The sequence below is a fragment of the Rhinopithecus bieti genome, unplaced genomic scaffold (genome assembly GCF_001698545.2).
Source record: "Rhinopithecus bieti isolate Rb0 unplaced genomic scaffold, ASM169854v2 scaffold_7683, whole genome shotgun sequence".
Classification (NCBI taxonomy): Eukaryota; Metazoa; Chordata; class Mammalia; order Primates; family Cercopithecidae; genus Rhinopithecus; species Rhinopithecus bieti.
In genome coordinates this window covers 2,970,097-2,976,796 of record NW_016805834.1, presented here as the reverse complement: position 1 = coordinate 2,976,796, position 6,700 = coordinate 2,970,097, and the positions used below count along the sequence as shown (strand labels likewise).

General features: G+C 40.5%; 1 pseudogene across 1 annotated transcript; it reads right to left on the bottom strand.

The window, feature by feature from the left end:
* Nucleotides 1-3: 3 nt before the first annotated feature.
* On the bottom strand, nt 4-880 carry LOC108530764 (glyceraldehyde-3-phosphate dehydrogenase pseudogene; annotated as a pseudogene). The gene has a single exon (XR_001885945.1). The product of XR_001885945.1 is annotated as a glyceraldehyde-3-phosphate dehydrogenase pseudogene (transcript).
* Nucleotides 881-6,700: the final 5,820 nt, after the last annotated feature.

Genomic DNA, 6,700 nt, shown 5'->3' with positions numbered 1-6,700 from the left:
GAGGGGGCCCTCCGACGCCTGCTTCACCACCTTCTTGATGTCATCATATTTGGCAGGTTTTTCCAGACGGCAGGTCAGGTCCACCACTGACACGTTGGCAGTGGGGACACGGAAGGCCATGCCAGTGAGCTTCCCGTTCAGCTCAGGGATGACCTTGCCCACAGCCTTGGCAGCGCCAGTAGAGGCAGGGATGATGTTCTGGAGAGCACCGCGGCCATCACGCCACAGTTTCCCGGAGGGGCCATCCACAGTCTTCTGGGTGGCAGTGATGGCATGGACTGTGGTCATGAGTCCTTCCACGATACCAAAGTTGTCATGGATGACCTTGGCCAGGGGTGCTAAGCAGTTGGTGGTGCAGGAGGCGTTGCTGACGATCTTGAGGCTGTTGTCGTACTTCTCATGGTTCACACCCATGACGAACATGGGGGCGTCCGCAGAGGGGGCGGAGATGATGACTCTTTTGGCTCCCCCCTGCAAATGAGCCCCAGCCTTCTCCGTGGTGGTGAAGACGCCAGTGGACTCCACGACGTACTCAGCGCCAGCATCGCCCCACTTGATTTTGGAGGGATCTCGCTCCTGGAAGATGGTGATGGGGCTTCCATTGATGACAAGCTTCCCGTTCTCAGCCTTCATGGTGCCATGGAACTTGCCGTGGGTGGAATCGTACTGGAACATGTAAACCATGTAGTTGAGATCAATGAAGGGGTCATTGATGGCAACAATATCCACTTTACCAGAGTTAAAAGCAGCCCTGGTGACCAGGCGCCCAATACGACCAAATCCGTTGACTCCGACCTTCACCTTCCCCATGGTGTCTCAGGGATGCGCTGGCGATGCAAAAGAAGATGCGGCTGACTCTCGAACAGGAGGAGCAGAGAGCCGTGCCTAAGTCTTTGTAAATGGAGTTAAATTAAATTTTGCAAGATTATTGTCATGAAAGAGAGTTCAAGGAATTCTTCTAGGACAGAGTTACTCATGGGCTACGTGCAAATTTCATAGTTTGAAGTCACCCAAGAGCAGCTTAAATTTAACATGGCAATTTCTCAAAATATTATTTTCTTATGTGAAGACTCCAGACTAAACACAATCATTTTTGCAAACAGCATGTCTTTTCATTTCTGCTCTCTGTTAAGTCTTTGTGTTTTAAAATGCCTTTGCTTTCATGTGAGACATCACCAGCAGCCTTGTGGCTGGGTGGTAGAATTGCTGCTGCTACATCACAGATTCTGCCTTTTTATACTCTTCTTCAAGTATAAAGTACCTTGTATTTACACAGCTGTTTTAACTTTTTCAAAGTCTGTTTACATCTTTTATGCTTACACCTCTGTGAAGTAGGAAGCACGGGTTTTTCTACCCACCTTGTAGAGATAAGAACAGTGAGCCACACAGAGGTCAAGTGATGGGTTAAAGGCTGCAGCATCCTCCCACTATCCCATGCTGTTTTCCTTCCTAGCGTGAAATTACGTGGGCACACAAGTTCTCCTGAAACAAACACTGAGCAAGGCTATGCATGGCTGCTTGATTCACTTGTGTGATTGCTCTCTTTGGCATGGATGGAGGGCTGCAGGAAAGCCAATTAATTTGTTCAGAGAAAGCTTGTGTATGAGTTCATGTGTTTTATCTATTCTGTCATTCAAACTCTGTGGACAAGTCAGTTTTCATAATGACTTTAGATCACTGCACTAAGACTTACTTGTTTTCCAAATGATTTGGTGATCTGTTCACTTAATTTATGCCAGATGCTTTCTTACTGTTTAACTGCCACCTGCAAAATAACATTTAATATGAAGATTTTAGTTTTAAAATTGTTTTGGGCTCTCAAATCAAAAACTTGCAAGACTGGTTAAGTTGCTTTTTGTTCATAGCAAACATACCTCTAGCTGAGAAGCAGGGACTTTCACAAGTCATTTGCTTCATTTAGAATAAACTCTGTGAATTATCCCAATGGTTATGATGATGTGATTAAAAAATTGGGGGAAGAAATAAAGGATAACCTGTTCGCATCTTCTTTCTCTTTTGATAATTCCTATACAAATATCTTAAAAGATGAGATTTTTCACTGTACATTTGGCAGAGCCTTATTCCTTCTATTTTATCCGAAATTTCCATTTAAATTTTTTATCCAGTTTTCTAGCATGTGTTCACAATTTTGTCATTTGAATCAATTTCATTCCTCAGGAATTAACATAAACCATAACATTTTCTATGAATAAGAACTTCAATTCTAAAATCTATTTTGACTAATGATTAACTTCTCTTAATCCTTTGATAATTCTTATTGTTTTCCTCCAGACCATGTAAGTTTTTCCCATTTTTCTCCATTATGATGTTCTAAATCAAGATGCAAACCAGAATATTAATTTTCATATAAAATAGGTCTTTTATGTTTCTACTAGCTTATTCAATTGATTCACTGAAAATGATTCCTGGCTTTAGTTTTTGCAGAAAGAAAGTAACAAGGTGAACTCACTAGCAGGCCAGGAAGGAGCTGGCAGGAGACTCTTTCTCAATAAAGGGGTGCTGGAGGTCGGTAACTAGGTCAGCAAATAGGATCTGGGAGGACTAGGATTATCAGTGACCTTTTACTAGTTGAGTGGAGGTTGTGTAAATGCAGCCTAGTGTAGTGCAGAAGTGCTGAACCTGGGGACAGATCTGAAGTTCTGGGCCTCTTTTTGCTGCTTTCTATTTCTAGAACCTTGGATAAATTTCCTAATATCTCTGAACTTCACATTCCTAACTCATGGATAGGAATAATAATACTATGTCTCAGAGTCATTTTGTATATAAGTTATCCGGTGCTAAGTAATAAACAATCTCAAAACTTGGTGGCTTAACACACAATAATTTATTTGCTTACATTTGGGCTGGATTCAGCTGGGTAGTTCTTTTGTTGGTCCTTCCTGGGGCCCCTTATATAGACACAGTGATCTGGGGGTTTGACTGGAATTGGATGATCCAAGCTGGCCTTACTCTCATATGGCAGTCAACTGGGACTGTCAGCAGAATACGTCAGTTCTTTGTGTGGCTGCTTCTGCAGTGGAGACAAAATTTCTTACATGACAATGACAGTGATTTCAAGAAGGCAAATCCCAATGTGCAAGTGTTTACCTATGCTCTCCTTGTGTCATATTTGCTGATATCTTGTTAGCCAAAGTAAGTCACGTGGCCAAGCCCAGGGTCAATGAAAGAAGGAACGATGCTGACGGTAGGGGCTTCGTTTATGTGGGACCATTAGTGTAATAATCTATATACTCTGTCAGTCAAATGTGACAATACATGGGAAATTATTTTTGAAGTGTTACATCAGTGTAAATGTTGTATGGTGTGTGTCTGTGTGTGTATGGGTGGTGGCAGTTGGGGAATGGTGATGGGGAGGCATGTACCTGAAAACCTTAATAGACATTGAATTTACGGTCATGGAAATAATTGTTTAGTTTTACCTCTGGCTTTCATAATTACATTAAACATATTTATCTCAGGTGCACTCAGGAGTATAGCATGCTGGGACCTGGGTAACGGGATCAGTTGGGAGGGGAAGAAATGTGAAGCTTGGAGAAATGGACTCAGCTACAGAGAACTGGGAATCCAACGCTCAGTATTTCAAAAATTTACCAAATTGATGGATAAATTGGTCACTCTTCTAGGTGAGTTAATTTGAAAGTCAGAAGGGTAGAGGTCATGAGAGCTTTTCACACATCCTGACCATGGAGGGAGATTATGGAGATGAGGATCCATCTGAGGCAGAGGAATGGGAACTAGCCCTAGAACTGAGGGGATTAAGGTGAGGACAGGAGGCTTAAGAAGGCAGACACCAAGGCAAATGCCTATTTCTTTGGACTAGACAAAAATACAGGAAGAGGAGGACAAACAGCATATGAATTTGGGAGTACTGTGCTCAGGGCAGTGTTAGTCAGGTGTGTAGACTTTACCTGTCACAAGTGCCCTTAAAGTTGGTCTTCAAGGAATCTTGGAATGCAGGCGGAGGGGGTGGGGGTGGGTTGTGGAAGCTTTGCAACCATCCTGAGCCACTGGGTCTCAGGTTTGAAGGCAAGGCCGACAGTAAGGCTGAGGCTATTAAACATGCTAAGTTGGGATGAACCTGAGGACGAGGTGAAAGCATCAGGCATTAGTGGGCACAGGTAGGGACTTTTAGAAGGCTGACACAAATGCCTGGTAGGATATTGGTTCTCAAATATCAATAAGCACAGGAACTTCCTGGTTAAAAATGCCCATAGCTGAGCTTACCTCAGAGATTCTGATTTTAGTGTATCTTACATGGTACCCAAGAATTTGTGTTTTCAGTAAACAGCTGAGTATTGATGATCTAACCTGTGCTGTCTAATATGGTACACATGTGGTTTTTTCAATATAAATTAGCTAAAGTTGAATAAACTTAAACAATTAGTTGTCTACTGGTCAAATTTCAAGAGCTTAATAGCCACATGTAGCTAGTAGCTACTGTATTAGACAGTACAGAATTAGAATACTGCCATCATTGCAGAAAGTTCTACTGGGCAGTGCTGTTTAAGCCATCAACTCTGTGCTTCAGTTTCCTTTGATCACATCTGGTTCTGCTAGGTCTGGTGTCCCTATTCCAGGTCCATAGCCACATCTACTTCCTAGAGAAGCAATCCATAATGTGCATGCTGTTTCAGGACCATGGACAATAGCACACATGGCTATCCCTCCCCTCAAATAGTTTTGCTCACACTGTACTCGAGTCTAAGCAAGTAAGAAGCCAAGAATGGGTGGCTAAAGAAGGAATCCAAGGCAGCAAGCAAAGTAGACATGAGAGACTTTGACCTATACTGAAAACTTCACTCCACAATCCCATAACCCAGTTGCATTGACTTTGGTCTCTACCCACATCAGCTCTTCTCTTTAAAGAGAAGTAGGGGGAAGGGAAGTTTGAGCTGCTATTTAAAATATATCACTAAGAAACAGCATACATGTGTAGGGCAGTGAGGTAGGAGATAAACATAGGAAGAATCAAGCAGGATTAGATTCTGAGCTACCATTTACTTGGGTGCAACCATGGGAATGTTACTTAATCTCTCCAAGTCACAGTTTTCCAATCTGTAAATGGCTATAATAATATTATGATAATATGGAATGAGCCAGGCACAGAAAAGCAAATATTGCATATTCTCACTCTTATGTGGGAGTTAAAAAATTTGATCTCATGGAGGTAGAGTAGAATGATGATTATCAAAGGTTGGGAAGGGTAGGGGGAGGGCATGATGAAGAGAGGTTAGTTAATGGCTACAAAAATACAGTTAGATAGAAGGAATAAATTCTAGTCCTTAATAGTATAATGGGGTAACTATAATTATCAATAACTTATTGTATATGACAAGATCACTACTAATAGAGAAGATGTGTAAAGTTCTCAGCACAAAGAAATGGTAAATGTTTGAGGTGATGAGTGTACTATAACCATGATTTGCTTAACAAGAGATGCATACAACATATGCATGCATTGAAATATCCCAAGTGCCTTATAACTATGTAAAATTATGTACCAATAAAATAAAAGTAATATTATGATAATAATGTAATAATAATACAAGTGACAAAATATATGTAAAGCACTGAACATAAGACCAGAAACCTAGTAGGCATTCAACAAATATTAGTTCTATTTCCACTCTTGGTAAGTTGAACTTCATACTCTTAATGAGGCCAGCCCAAACTTATTGTACATAGTCTGCTCTCTGGTGGCAGTGTCTATATTTAGTGACAGAGATGACTTAGTAATTATTATTATTATTTTTTTGGTCTGGCCTCAAGTAGGGTCTAGTAAAGCGATGTAAATCAAGTACTCAGAAAAACGTGGAGGTGTTCCAAAGATCTGCGAACAGAATTCCAAATGGTTATCTGGAGTTAGACTATCATAGCAGATTCTCATTCTCCTCCCTGTTTTCTTCTTCTTTCTTCTCCTCTTCCTCTTCTTCCATCATTCCTTTTCTTCTTCTGTTACCTCTTCCTCTTCTTCCTTTTCCTTTTCCTCATTCTTCAATTTTTTTCTTTCCACATCCTTCCCCTCTCTCTGCCTTAGTTTTATTCTCTTCTTCTTTTTTTTCCCCTTCTGCTCCTGCTATGAGAACTGCAGTATGTACAGAATTAGAATCTTGTTTGTTACTGGTACACAAGGAGTTTTTTCACTGCAGTGTTTTTCAAAATCTCAAACAGTAATGTGCAAATCTATTTGAAAATACTGTTGGTTATATTATTTTCCAAAGATGTCTCTTTTATATAGGATTCTGTGTTTAAACTCATCAAGTAAAGATCAGTTTAAAATTGTGCTTTGAGTTTTAGTGGATATATAATATCTTTATTGAATATTGTGTTTCTAGTTAACTGTCAGCAAGAATATTTACAACTGACTGCTACTCTAGAACATTCACCTCCATCAACCTTTGTGTTATTGTAAGGGTACTAGCTATATGGATGAATCTATGTTCTAATCAAGTTTCAAATAGCAGAACACACTCCTTGAGAGTCAAAACTTTTAAAATGATGGTCTTTTGGAAACATTACAAATGTTCTCATCTGTGGCAGGCATTGTTGTGTTAAAGTTGTTATAATCAAATATATATATATACACACACACACATGCACACATACATATATATTTTATTTTTTGAGATGGAGTCTCGTTCTGTCACCCAGGCTGGAGTGCAGTGGTGTGATGTCAGCT